Source organism: Panthera tigris, chromosome B1 (assembly GCF_018350195.1).
Source record: "Panthera tigris isolate Pti1 chromosome B1, P.tigris_Pti1_mat1.1, whole genome shotgun sequence".
NCBI classification, from domain to species: Eukaryota; Metazoa; Chordata; class Mammalia; order Carnivora; family Felidae; genus Panthera; species Panthera tigris.
In genome coordinates, this window is record NC_056663.1 from 38,458,798 (window position 1) to 38,474,751 (window position 15,954).

General features: G+C 36.2%; 1 protein-coding gene across 5 annotated transcripts in view; it reads right to left on the reverse strand.

Annotated features, from left to right (window-relative positions):
* Positions 1–15,954, reverse strand: part of PSD3 (pleckstrin and Sec7 domain containing 3) — a 734,808-nt gene that overhangs the window by 85,567 nt on the left and 633,287 nt on the right. The window lies entirely within an intron of this gene.

The window sequence follows — 15,954 nt, forward strand, 5'->3', positions numbered from 1 at the left end:
TATATATATATATATATATATATATATATATATATACACATACAATGGAGTATTACTCAGCAATCAAAAAGAATGAAATCTTGCCATTTGCAAGTAGGTGGATGGAACTAAAGGGTATTATGCCAAGAAAAATTAGATTGAAAATGAAGGGATGGAGAACCATCTATCATGAAAATGGATGTGAAAAGAAATGTGGGGTAGACATACTAATATCAAACAAACTAGATTTTAAAATAAAGACTGTAATAAGAGATGAAGAAGGGCATAACATAATTAAGGGATCTATCCATCAAGAGGATCTCACTTTGTAAATATTTATGCCCCCAACATGGAGGAACCCAAATATATAAATCATTTAATGACAAACATAAGGACTCTCATTGATAGTATTACAGTAATAGTAGGAGATTTTAACACCCCAAATATAGCAAGGACAGATCATCTAAACAGAAAATCAACAAGGAAACAAATACTTTCAATGTCACACTAGACTGGATGGAGTTAATGATATATTCAGATCATTTCATCCTAAAGCAGCAGAATACACATTCTTCTCGAGTGCACATGGAAAATCCTCCAGAATGGATCACATACTGGGTCACAAATCAGCCCTCTACAAGTACAAGAAAGATTGAGATCATACCATGCAAATTTGTGGATCACAACACTATGAAACTTGAAGTCAACCACAAGAAAATATTTGGAAAGCCTTCAAATACATGTAGATTAAAGGATATCCTACTAAAGTATAATGGGTTAATTAAAATTTAAAGAAGAAGTAAAAAAATACAAGGGAGCAAATGAAAATGAAATCATGACAGTCCAAACCCTTTGGGATGCAGCAAAGGGAGTCATAAGAGGAAAGTATATTGCAATTAAAACCTATCTTAAGAATCAAGAAAGCTCCCAAATACCCAGTCTAACCCACACGTAATGGAGCTAGAAAAGGAAAAGCAAGTAAAGCCTAAATCCAGCAGAAGGGAAATAATAAAGATTAGAGAAATAAATGGTATAGAAACATCAAAAAACTAGTAGAAGAGATCAATGAAACTAAGAGTTGGTTCTTTGAAAGAATAAACAAAATGATAACCCCCTAGCCAGACTTATCAAAAAGAAAGGGGAGCGGCCCCAAATAGATAAAATCATGAATGAAAGAGGAGAGAGATCACAACTAATACTACAGAAATACAGTTACAAGAGAATACTATGAAGAATTATATGCCTACAAATAGGGCAATCCGGAAGAAATGGACAAAAATCCCAGAAATTTACAACTACTAAAACTGAAACAGGAAGAAATATAAAATTTAAACAGACCCTTAACCAGCAAAGAAATTGAATCATTTATTAAAAATCCCCCAAGAAACAAGAGTCCAGTGCCCAACAGCTTCCGAGGAAAATTCTAGCAGACATGTAGAGTTAATACGCATTCCTCTCAAATTGTTACAAAAAATAGAAATGAAAGGAAAGCTTACAAACTCACTCTACAAAGCCATCATTACCTTGATTCCAAAAGACCCCACTCAAAAGGAGAATTATAGGCCAATATTCCTGATGAACCTGGATGCAATTACAAGCAAACTGAATTCAACAGTACATTAAAAGAATTATTCACCATGATTAAGTGGGATTTATTCCTGGGCTGCGGAGCTGGTTCAACATTTGCAAATCAATCAAAATGATGTACCACATTAATAAAAGAAGGAATAACAACCATATGATCCTGCCAATAGATGCAGAGAAAGGATCTGATAAACTTCAGTATCCATTCTTGATAATAACCCTGAACAAAGTAAGAATAGATTGAACATACCTCAATATCATAAAGGCCACATATGAAAGACCCACAGCTAATGTCATCCTCAATGGGGAAAAACTGAGTCTTTTCCCTATGGTCAGGAACAAGACAAGGATGCCCACTCTCACCATTACTATTTAATATACACTGGAAGTCTTAGTCTCAGCAATCAGACAACAAAAAGAAATAAAAGGCATACAAAACAGTAAGGAAGGAGTCAAACTTTCACTATTTGCAGATGACATGATACTCTTTGTAGAAAACTCAAAAGACTGTACCAAAAATTGATAGAACTAATACACAAATTCAGTAAAGTCATAGGATATAAAATCAACGTTAGACATATTGATGGCTAACAGACACATTAAAAAAAAAGTTCAACATCACTAATTATCAAGGAAATCCCAAACAAAATAACAATCAGATATCACCTCACCCTTGTCAGAATGACTATTATCAAAAAGACAAGAAATAGCAATCATTGGCAAGGGTGCAGATAAAAGGGAACCCTCATGCCCTGTGGGTGGGAATGCAAAAAGGTGACATCACTACAGAAAACAGTATGAAAGGTCCTCAAAAAATTAAAAATAGAACTACAAACTTAGCAATTCTACTTCTGGGTATTTATCCACAGAAAACAAAAACACTAATTAAAAAGATATATGCACTACATTTTCGCTGCAACACTTTTTAATATAGCCAAAGTATGAAAGCAATGTGACTGCTCATTGATAAATGGATAAAGAGGATGTGGAGGATGGGTGTGTGTTTGTGTGTATGTGTATATACATATATACAACGTAATATTACTCAGGACACACAAAAGAGTGAAATCTTGCCATGTGCAACAACATGTATGGACCCAGAAGGCAATATGCTAAGTCAAGTTAAATCAGACAGAGAAATACAAATAGCATATGATTTCACTTATGTGTGGAATCTAAATAACAAAAGAAATGAACAAACAAAACAAAACAGAAAGAGACTCATAGATACAGATAACAATCTGGTGGTTGCCAGAGTAGAGGGGCTTGGAGGGATGGGCAAAACAGGGGAATGGGATGAAAAGGTACATACTTTTGGTTACAAAATAAATAAGACAGGCATTTACAATGTATAGCATAGGGAATACAGTGCATAATAATGTTGTAACAACTTAAAAAATTTTTTTGTAATGTTTATTTTTGAGAAAGAGTGACATACAGTAAGTGGGGTGGGGGGAGAGAGGGAGAGACAGAATCTGAAGCAGGCTCCAGGCTCTGAGCTGTCAGCACAGAGTCCGGCACAGGGCTTGAACCCACGAACTGTGAGATCATGACCTGAGCTGACACTTAACTGACTAAGCCACCCAGATACTCCAATAATGTTGTAACAATTTTGAATGGTCATAGAAGGTAGCAGATTTACATTTGTGATCAGTTTCCTAATGTATACAAATGTTGAATCACTGTTTTACACCTGAAACTAATAAAATATTGTATATCAACTACACTTCAATTTTTAAAAAAGGCAAATAAAACCAATTTTTTTTGGCATTATGAGCTCCTACTAGAAATTGAAGCTCCAAGTCCATAAAAAATGAACAAACTTCAGAGTGAGATTGGAAGCACTAGGACTGACGACTGGATAAAAAGAAATGTTTTCATCCTACAGAGTTTGTTCTGACATCTTTATTTTTCAGTACTTAAAGAAGAAGACAGTGTTTTAAATGGTGGAACTGGGAAGGAAGAAATAAGGGATAAATTATCACCAAACCATTTCAAACCTAACACTGCTGGGCAAACTAAATATGAAACAGCAAACTAAATACAATAAAATTTTCTGTAAGAAAAGAAAACGCTACATTACATCTCACTGCTATTAATTTTTTCAAACAAATGAGAGGTGACAGTGATGCCTAAAAACATGTTACTCTCCCATGTGTTCACTTGCAATCTACATCTTTTCGTCTAGTATGATTCACTAGAATAGTCTACTACCCTAATAAACACCAATAATTTGATTTTACAATGCTATTTATTTTAAATTCATTTAAAGTATAGAATAAAAAGCTTTCTTTTTTCCCCTAAGAAGCTTGTTAATTCAACATCTTGTAAAGTTGAATCGTAACACAATACAGAAATCATCTACATATGTACAAATAATTGGGATCAGTCTGAAAACTTGTACTCTCAGATAAATAAAAAATTCAACTTGGAAAGTGACCAAATCTCAACAGAAATTCGTCAACATCAATTAAAAAGATGCTTGGATTCCAGTTTTCGTTCCAATTTTAGTATATGTGCTGCCGAAGCGAGCACCCAGTTTTCAAAATATTATTACTTCATGTCTTATTAAATAGGTAAAATTGATAAACTTAATTAAAAAATTTAAAGCGAAGTTGAAATGGTCTTGATTTCCCATGAGAGAATACAGACTGGAGAACTGAGAAGAAATTCTTGTTTGAAACTATGATGATATTAATAAAAAAGTTATTAAACTGGATCCTACATAGTCTATTAATCCTTGATTTCTAAAAAGGCATTAAAAGTGTTTTTTATAACTTGGTGACTATCTTTTTTTCTTTTTTTCAATTCTAAGTGTTTCTGGTTAGACAGATTTCTAAAAATCAGTTTTTTTCTTCTGCCAGGGAGCATATAAAGTGCTATATTTCTATAAATGTGTAAGTGAGGAGTAAGAGCAAATCAAAGCCCATAACTCAACTAATTATACATTTGAAAATCAGTTATTTGCAGAATTTTAAAATTGAAGAAGACTGAAGAATCTTTTCATCTAATTTTCTCAGGTAAGCAAGCAATTTTAGAATTAGAAAAATATGTACTATATTATAGTACTAAAGAGAATTAAGAGAAAATAAACAAGTTAAGGCCAAGGATTCAAAATGTTTATATCACATGCTGCAATAATGTGGAGGTATGGGTCTGCAGTAGGAGAACTTTGTTAGTACTGAAACACTTTGCATTGTAACCCTGCTTAGTCTACATGGAGAAGGAGCACTTTACAGACACTAGAGGAAATGAAGTACTTGAAATGCTTTCTCATTAAGGCCTTAGACTTCCATGAAGCCCAGGAAACTTTCTAGGATGAATCTGTGACTGAACTAGGAATTTAGGATGATCTTTTTAATGATTCCACAACTGAACTGGAAGAGTTAGAGCAGATAATCATCAATAACCCTTTGAAAAAAACAATAGGATTCCTTGACTCGATATATGAAAAGATTTAAGAAGTCTTCAAGTTTTTAAGCAGAAAAAAAATCTCAAGCACCCTTCCATACTTCTTCTATATTTCTAATACAACAATCAGTTTTTATGGGTAGAAGGTGGCTTTCTAATTTCCTATCAGTTTTAGGCCACATTAACATTCTATGAAAGTCTGCACTTGTTATGATGTGACCACACTGATGTGTCTGTCCATCATCCACCCTATCATCACTCAGTTCAGAACCCTGTGAGATCAGGTTAGTGTCTAATTTATATGTGTCCGTTTACAACTCTCACATGAATGATGAGGGTATAATACTTAGTGAAAGGAAGAAAGGGAGAGAAGGTGAGAGGGAGGAAGACAGGGAGAGAGAAGCACTTCCTAGAGACCTGAGTAGCAAACAGGGAATGAGGTCTGAGTTCTGGACCTATCTCAACTTGAATAACTTGGAAGAAAGCACAAAGCACTGCATCATCTCTTCATGTGGGAACAAAAATATTCTTCGGAAATAAAGTAGCTTCTATTTGCTAGGCATCTAAAGGGGAATTACGTTTTTAAACAAATCCTCAGAGCACAGCCTATATGTCTTAAACTCCACAGACCAGGTGTGTTTTCTTGCTATAATGTCTTTTTATAAATTTATACTTTTTTAAAATTGTGATTATTTCCAAAATATCTCTTATATAATGATGACATTTCTCTGCTGGACTACGTACATGATTCATCTAAATTATGATTAGTGAAAACTTGGATGTTATCATCATTCTCCCGAGGGAACACTGGGCTTCAAAGCCTCCTTAACTTTTTTCTTATGCATTTTCCTTTGTTTTAGAGAATGAGAGAAGTCCACACAGACTTTTCAAAGTGTGAAAGGGCATAGGGCCAGCAGTTTCACAAAAAGAAATAAAAATGCCCTGATCATACAGGAAAGCTTTGTGTTCTCAGGGACTAGCTGGTTCCTGGCATTATGGTATTTGGCATATCAGGCCCAGACTCGCCACCATCATCACAGTCTGAGAGGACTCAAATCATTAATGTCTTTCTTATGCCTGGTTCCAGCTCACTCCTGATGCCATCTATACTTCAAACACTGCAAAAAACAAAAAACAAAACAAAACAAAACAAAACAAAACAAAACAAAACACCCAACTCTTTTCTTAAGTCAGATTAAAAAGAAAACATTATAGGCAGTTGGAAAAATCTCTTTTCCAAGTAATCCAAGGAATGAAGAGAACACAAGGACAGAGAGTTCCTATGATATGTGACAGCAAACTAAATTTTTAGATAACAAACTGACTTTTCACCTTTGAAAGACCTGGTAAAGACAAATATATACAGGTTTGAATAGTTATATTCTAGACCCTTGAGATAAAAGACATTAGAAGATTCTTAAGAGACTGGTCTAGGGAATGCAGTAATCAAGTAATTTAGTGCCATGCACTATCCAGCAACTGACACCTATTTCTCTTAACCATTCCATCCATCACCTGACAATTTATTTTGGGTAACACAGTTCAGTTTTGCCACAACCAGACCTGTAATAGAAATACTGTCATAAAGCTTACCAAAAAAATACTTTCAAGAAAAAGGCACAGACTAGGTGGGTCAGACACAAAGCCCATGATAGAAACCAACAGAGAACTTTTGAAGTGGTAACAAAGGCTTCTCTAAGCATTTAGATAGCAGATGACTCACTCTCAGTTAACAAATGGACGTGAAATTAATAGCTGAATATCAACAACGATGGATCATAAAGACCAATAAGAATTTAATCATTTTATCATCAATTCATAACAATTTAAAAATTTTGAAGTAAATATAAACTGTGTTACATTGAAGTGGTAATATTAGACTCCTCTGTAATGGACATTTTATATTCCAATAATAATAATAATTAATAGATTATACAATTTCTTAGGCATAAGTTGTCTGGGCTCAGGGATACTGTAAGCATAAGAACCAAACAAGGGTAGGATTATTCTCACTCAGTTGGAAGCCAGACAAAACAAGTCTATCATAAATGCCCTATTTTGGGGTGTCTGGGTGGCTCAGTAGGTTAAGCACCTGACTCTTGATTTCAGCTCAGGTCATGATCTCATAGTTCATGAGTTTGAGCCCCACGTCAGGCTCTGAACTGACAGTGTGGAGCCTGTTTGTATTCTTTCCCTGCCTTTCTCTGCCCCTCCCCCATTTGCTCTCTCTCTCCCTCTCTCTCTCTCTCTCTCAAAAGAAATAAATAAGCTTAAAATTTTTTTTAAATAAAATAAATGCCTTATTTTGGTATACTTTAGAGAGTTCTACAAACTGGAGTCAATTATTCACCAAACTTAATTCCATTTACTCTATTTTTTTCCAACTATTCACTGGGTTTATTTCATGTCACTGGCCACTCATTGCACTGCAGTGGTCTCATCTACCTACATTGTAAACTTAAGCTTTTTTAGAGGTTAGACACCATGTTTATTTCTTACATAGCTCCCAATATGATATTTGATAAACGGTTCTGACATTACTATTGTGATACTCTGTGGATTTGCTTTTTGTTAGAGGCAAATGTGACTAGGTAACATTAAGCAAGGGGGCCAGAAAGGGAAATGAGGTGGTCATGAAGGCTGTATGTAACCCAGAGAAGCAAAGCAAGAACTCTGAATAATGCCAGAAACTGTCTAGGGGAAAAGAAGAAAACAAAAGACTTATCTTACTTGAGAGAGAAATCAGGAATAGGAAAGAAAAGAAAGATTCAATAGAAATGAGTTAGAAACTGGGGATATTTTATTGGCAAAAGTCACAGGAAAGGAGTATCGGAAGAGGGGGAGTGGAAGGAATATCTAAGTGGAAACTACAAGTCAACTCTCTTCAAAGTAGTTGTCTATATACTCTTCTGCCTATATGTCTTTAACTCTCAGTTGAGCTTGGCTACCATACCTACCACTCTACTGAAACTGCTTTATCAGTAATTTCCTTGTTAGTGAATTCAAGTGACACTTTCCAATTCCTAGCTTACTTAACCTTCTTACAACACAGAACACTCTTACCATCTCTTGGCATCTGCAGCATCTTATCTGTCTCTCTATTTTGTTCTCAGCTATCTCTAGTCACACGGTACAGCTTCCTCAGGCTCTTTCACCATCATTATTCTAAGAGAACATATAATCTTTGTTCCACTCATTCTATCCTTCATCTTCATCTCACTCTACTCTGAGTGACATCACCTATTCCAATGGCTGAAATCATTAACTTTTTTTTGATGGCTCTACAGATCTGTATTTCCAGGCTCCCTCCTCAGTTCCAGATCTGAATATCCATAGTTGTTTGTTGGACACATCTATTTATTATTCCAAAGACACTTTATATTCAACACCACAAACTGAATTCTCTAGTTAGAGCATATCTCTCCCTTTCTGTTATTCCTATTATAGTTCAAGCTAATCTGGTCTTTATGTCTCTGATTGAATGTGACTCCAGTCCAACTCCATCCTACAGTGAGACTGATCTTTCTAAAATATACATCTGATCCTGTCACATCCCATTCACACCTTTTGATGGTGTCACACTGCCCTACGATAAAATCTGAACTTTGAAACATAATCTTCAAGGCTCTTCCTAATCTGCCTTGGATACCCCTTTATACTCCACTGAACCTGTAGCTCCTCAAATGTGTTGTGGTGTCTCACATCTGAGCATCTGCACACGTTTTTCCCTGTCACTTAGTTCATGAATTTTTCCATAAGCTTCTTTTCTCTTCCTGAGGCTCTTTTAAGTGTTTTCATACAATACTTTCTATAGCATATATCAAATTGCATTCAGATAGTTTAGTGGATTTTTTTGTTTGTTTTGTTTTGATCTCTTCAGACAGAGTGTAAGTTTCTTTAGGGACTATATCTTGCTCACAATCATATCTCCAGTGTATAGCATTTTGAAATATTGGCATAGTTCTAACCTAATAGATGTATTTATTATTGATTTTCTTCCTATTATGGCCCTCTTTCAGAATGCTACTTTCTTAGCCAAAATTCAGCTGATAAAGGATGCTTGGGTCACTTTTATTTAAAAAAATTTTTTTTAATGTTTTATTTATTTTTGACAGAGAGAGAGAGAGAGAGAGAAAGAGTATGAGAGACAGAGAGAGAGAGAGAGAGAGAGAGGGAGAGAGAAAGAGAGAGAGAGAATCTGAAGCAGGCTCCAGGATCTGAGCTGCCAGCACAGAGCCTGATGTGGGGCTTAAACTGCAAGATCTGCAAACTCAAGAACTGCAAAATCATGACCTGAGCCGAAGTCAGTCACTTAACGGAATGAGCCCAAGCGCCACCATCTGGGAGTTGTGAAGTGATTGGAATGTTGACATTTTCACGATTTTCATGTTTTACGAAAACAACAAGGAAGAATAATTGAAAATGGGTCCATGTTAGAAAATCTCAAGACATTAGTTACTCTAATTATGGAAGATGATGATAGTCTCATATTTCAATAAAACAGCAGCTGTAGTCAGGAGAGCACAATAAGAGAAGGTAATCATTATTAGTTCTTACCAAAGAAGGAGGTTAAAGGGAAAGAATATAAGCTATTGCATACTTGCTATGTATTAGCCAAAAGTAAGCTGAATCTGGTTGAGGATGTACAAGTTAGGGAAAATCTCTACAAAACTGCTTGGTTTAAATGTCTAGTAATTTAAAAAGTCACACAATAGGGCTTCAGTGTTTATCCAATAATATTTAATGGAAAGAATACTAGTGTAGCTACTACCACCTTCATGATTCTAACGAAGTTAAGCCACCTCTGAGTCTCAGCTTCTTAATTTAAAAAATGGGGCGGGGGGCGGGTAGGTGCCCGGGTGGTTCAGTCGGTTCAGAGTCCGTCTCTTGATTTTGGCTCAGGTCATGATCAGTTTGTGAGATCAAGCCCCACACTGGGTTCGATGCTGTCAGCATGGAACCTGCTTGGGATATTCTCTCTCTCTCTCTCTCTCTGCCCCTCCCCCACTCACGTGCTCACTCTCTCTCTCAAAAATAAACATTAAAAAAATTTTTTTAAATGGGAACAATATCTTCCTATGAGGTTGTAAAGCTCAGATATAAAAGTATACTAAAAATTATATTAACAAACCAGTCATTTCTGGTTGAATGATCACTGAAGTAAGCTGGCTTAGTAAGTTTGCCAACCCATTTCCTACCTCTGTGACGTGTGATGCTCAGATCTAGAAATGACTATCCTCTTATATATTAAATAAAAAGCAGTGTTCTGTAAGGATATACGTGTATTTTTTAAATACAGGAATAGTCATGCAAGAGAGAGGGTTATAAACAAACAGGTAGGGTTATAAACTTCAATTTCTTATAGGAATCCCTGAAAACCTTTGGGATAAGCCTCTTTGGCCAGGATGGAAGCAGGGAAGGAGGCTGAGTGAATAGAGACTGAGAGGATTCAGAGCTCTTTCCTGGTATAATTTAAGCTATGCCTCTAATGACTTATTTATTTATTTATTTATTGGCTTTTCTTACTATTCTTCACTCTTTAAAAAAAAATTTTTTTTTTAATGTTTATTTATTTTGGAGAAAGAGACAGAGGGCAGAGTGCCAGTGGGGGAGGGGCAGAGAAAGAGAGACACACAGAATCTGAAGCAGGCTCCAGGCTCCAGCTGCCAGCACACAGTCTGATGTAGGGCCCAAACCTGTGAACCACGAGATCATGACCTGAACCGAAGTTGGACACTCAACCGACTGAGCCACCCAGGAGCCCCTACTATTCTTCACTATTAATGAAGAAATACTAACTGAACTTTCTGTATAGGTAAAAATCATTATGCTATTTCATAGTTTGGAAGTCTTGATGAAAGGCTTAAACATAAATGATGAGCATTTGATAATGAAATGAGCCCCTAAATAGATTATTTAGATTGGGAGAGAGGTTTTTGTGTATGTGTGTGGTGTGTATATGTTTATAATAAAGGAAAGTTGGGCTTTAAAGGTGTGAGTTGCCAGCCATTATGATTTCTTTAGAAGACTTACTTGACTCATTTAATCAAGGGAGTAGAGGCCTGTGTCCTTCTGTCTTAGGCAATACTATCTCTCCCCTCTACCTCTTTAGGAGCCAAGATATTGGAAGTCATGATGTGGTGGGGAGCAGTGATGGAGCATCTGCCCACCTGAGAAAAATGGAAGGGGCTCAGTATGGAAGAGTTACTGGAAGTCTTTGGACAGGAATCTTTGATACTGAGAAATTTATATGGGGTGAAAAGGAATGAAAAAAAAAAGTATGGTTGGCAATCTAATTTTGGAGATATAATACAAACTGATGCTAAAGATTCAAAGTTCATAAAGTTATTCCCTTGTCAATATTTAGCCCATTTTCTTCAATCTGGATGAGTCAAACTCAATGCAATCTGAGGAAGAGGGCAACAAGACAGGAAAAGCTGGTAACTTGGAAATGGCATCTCTCTTTGCATCGATTCTATCAAATGTTGAATGCAAGAGTATTTCTCTCTCTTCCCAAGTTCACTCTGAGGTGGAGTGGGTGGAAATCCTGTGGCTCTGTATTCAATGAAATGGACTTACCAAAGACAGCCATGCCTTTTACAGAGATTTTAGAGAAAATGAAAAAGTAAGCCAAAGAATAGGATTTCTGCCCAGGCAACAGCTGTGCTATGTAAAATTTAATTTCAAAGGGTTGTTTCTTGTGAAGACAAAGCTAGCTGAAAGGACTGATGCGGGCTCAGCATGAACACACATGCTGCTTTGGCAAAGGCCAAAGCAGTTGACTTATAAATTACAAGCTGTACTGGCTCCATAGGGAAATAAAGGCAATACAAGATATCTGACCATGTAAGAGCATAGATAATCTAATAACAACAGTCTTCATTTCTCTTGTTGTTTTGTCCCTCAAAGTAATGTGTAAATTTTAGAAAATGCTGCAAATTCTTTGTAATCTTTGTGTTTCACACACACCTCTTTCTGCAAAGGTAATTTGCCCACAAAGAGAACTCCGTGCTAAGATGAAGCATGCCATGCTCTAATATTCCTTACATAATCTATTACAAAAGGAAGAAAGCAAAAGAGTTTGTGTCAGATATGGTCCTTCCGAATGAAGACATCTGAAAAAAAGCTCAAATAAATAATAGAACACAAGAGAATTATAAAAGTGTTCCTTACAAAGCTGCTCTGGTAATATACAAAATGTTGATATAGGATATAATATAGTGCGCTCCAAGTCCTTTTAAATAGTCATCTGGGTAGACTCCTAAGGAAGGGTGGTTTTTACATTAACAAATTCATTCAATTTAATAATATAGAGCATTTTATTTGTTTGAAATATTTAAAATAAAAATAAATCAAATATATTTCTACCCAGTAGTGATATCTCCATTCCAAAGCCATTTTATTATCTCAGTGGTACACATATGGGTACCATCATACAAGGGATGCTATCTGATTTGGTATTGTAGATGTTATATCAAGGGGAAGGATTCTTTCCCAGAGAAATACACACATGGAAAGGCAGCCATGGAAGAGTATAAAATATATAAGGGCATGTGTCTGTACCTTAAAAACAGAAAGTTCAAAATGAACGAGAACTTTCTCTTCAAATATCCAAATATCAACAATTAATGTGGGGAGGAGAGGTTATGATGAAACAGTATTGTCATGAACAGCTGTTGGGAATGAATGTTGGTTCAGCCTCTTCAGAAGTAATTTAGAATTACGCCTCAATAATTTTAAGCAGTTCCTATCCTGACCCTGTGACCCATGACACTACTAGGAATCTATCTTCAGGAAATAAACAGATATGTGCACAAATACACACATAGGCACACATATGTGTACAAACACACAGACACACACAGATACACACACACACACACACACACACCATTATTCATAAATAAAAATCGGCTGAAAATACACTTCTAAAAATTTTTTCACTTAGGAATGCTATGATAATAACTGAAGTAAAAAGAAAAGATACCAAAACCATATCGTAGCCCAAAATCAGATTTAAAAAAAAGCAGATATCAGCAAGATGGCAAAATAAAAAGTCTCAGTTCTTGTTCCCCCACAAAAACACAATTTAACCATGATACATGCATCAAAATGCCTTTGTAAAAATGTTAGAATGCAGTTAAGAGGTTGCGGTACTCTAGGACAGCAAAAAGCCAAGAAGAACCACATTAAAATGGGAAAGAAGAACAATTTCATTTTACCTGCATCAGTCCTTCCCTGAAACTACCATAGGCCAGCACTGCAAGAAAATACCCTGACCCCACAGGGTGCCTGGGTGGCTCAGTGGGTTAAGCGTCCAACTCTTGGTTTCAGCTCAGGTCATGATCTCAAGGTTTTGTGAGTTCGAGTCTACATCGGGCTCTGCACAGAGCCTGCTTGGGATTCTCCCTCTCCCTTTCTCTCTGCCCTTCCCCTGCTCATTCTGTCTCTCTCTCAAAAATAAATAAATAAACATAAAAAAATTTAAATATGTAAAAAAAAAAATACCCTGGCCCTTGACTTCTCTGTCAGGATAAAGTGAAAAGTGGAGAATACCTCTAATGTTCTGGCTTTCTGGAAGGCTGCTGAAGGAATGGTTTCTGATTTGCCTCACTCAGAATTATGAGTGAATCAGCATAGATTGGATACCTGAAGGCTGCTGAAACTAAAGGAAAGTGGTGGGTAGCTTGCTGCAGCCAGCATGGCTTAGTAAAATTGGGAGAAAGGTGCACAATCTAAGCCTTCTCTCTCAGGAGGGAGATACAGAGGGCTGCCCAAGGGAACTGGTATCTATCTTGCCTGACTTCGGGCACTGATAGGAACTGTTATGCTCTGGATGCCTAGCTGCCACTCATTAGAAGAGAGTTGAGTGGCTTGCTTCTGTAGAACCAGCACTTGCAGTGCTATAAATAGACACCAGAGAGCAAAAATTACAAGCCTTTGAAAAGAAGAATGCAAGACTATCTACCTGAGAAACTGTATACAGAGGCACAGAGAAGCTGTATCCCCCCCAAAAAAGTTTCAGAGGCCCCCCAGAATCGTAGCCAAGCAGATTGGTAAGGAGTCTGTAAGACTCTCCTTACAAGAAAGCAAGTCTGTAAAGACTGAGAGAGGTGACTTTAGATGTGCAGATCCCAATATAAAGTTATCAGATGAAGAAACAAATAGATATGGCTTGACCAAAAAATCAAAATAAACCTCCAGAAATCAAACCTAAATAATGAGAGGTATATAATTACCTGATAAAAAATTCAAATTAGCCATCATAAAGATGCTTGATGTGCTCAAGAAAATGATACATGCACAAAATGAGAATATCAACAAAGAGAAAACATGAAACAGAACTAAACAGAAATTTAGGAGCTAAATAATAGAATAACTGAACTAAAAACCTCACTAGAAGGGTTCAACAATGGACTTGAGCAAGGAGAAGAAAGGATAAGTAATTTAGCAATTTGAAATTATTCAAAGAAATACAAAGGAAAAAAATGTTTAAACATCTGAATCTTGATCTCAGCTCAGGTCTTGATTTCAGGGTGTTGAGTTCAAGCCCCACATTGGGCTTAAAAAAATTGGGCAAAGGATTGAATAAATATTTGTCCAAAGACAACACTGGTATACAGAATGATGCTCAACATCACTAATCAAGAAAATGTAAATCAAAACCACAATGATATATCATCTTACACCTGTTACAACGGTATTATTAAAAACAAAATAAAACAAAACAAAAAACAGAGAATAATGTTGACATCCATGTGGAGAAATTGGAACTCCTGTGCACTATAGGTGGTAATTTAAAATAATTCAGCCACTATGGAAAATGGTATAGAGGTTTTTCAGAAAATAAACAATAGAACTACCATATGATCCAGTGATCCCACTTATGCATTATCCTTATCACTGGGAATTGAAATCCAGATATCAAAGAGAGATCTGCATTTCCATGTTTACTGCGGCATTATTTACAATTACCAAGACGCAGAAACAACATAAATGTGTATGGATGAATGAATAAAGAAAATTAAGTAGAAAACAAAATATTATTTAGCCATAAAAAAGAAGGAAATTCTGTCAGGGGTTACAACATGGATGAACCTCGATCACATTAAGTGAAATCAGCCAGTCAGAGAAGGACAGATAGTATTTATCTCCACTTATATGAAATAGCCCAAGTTACAGAAAGAAACAGAAAGTAGAATGGTTGTTGCCAATAGTTGGGGAGTGGGGAGGGTTTGTGGGAGAATTGCTATTCACCAGGTATTATCATGCAAGATGTAAAATTTCTAGAGATCTACTGTTCATCATTGTGTTGATAATTAATACTATCTATTGTGCCTCTATAAAAGAAATTAATTGAGGGTAGACCTAATGTTATGTTTTTACCACAATTAAAAAAATAAAACTTTTGGGGTGCCTGGGTGGATCAGTTGGTTAAGCATACGACTTCAGCTCAGGTCCTGATCTTGTGTTTTATGAGTTCAAGCCCTGTGTCAGGCTTTGTGCTGATAGCTAGGAGCCTGGATTCTGCATCTCCTCGTATCTTTCTGCTTTTCTTCTGCTTACACTCTGTCTCTCTCAAGAGTGAAAAAACATTAAAAAAAATAAAAATAAATGAAACTTTTCCTATCAGTCACCATGAGGACAGTATTGTTACTGCCTTGCCTCTTAATAGCCCAAATTCCAAGCTTCCCTTCACAGTTGGAGCTAGAATCCTGTTGGGTCCTGGGAGGTGATGGACCTCATTCCAGTTAACACACAAATTTCCCATATTTACACATGGAGAGCTAGGGAGGTGGAAACTCCAGAGATTACCCTTCAAAGGTCAGAACATATAAAATTGATCCCAAACAGATTTCCAGATTCTGGGATTAGAAGAAAGGATCCTGACAGGAAATGGTTTGGTTAAAAACTTACACAGATAACTTGGATTATATTTGCACTGTTAAGTACCAATACTTCAGGATATGAATGAAAATT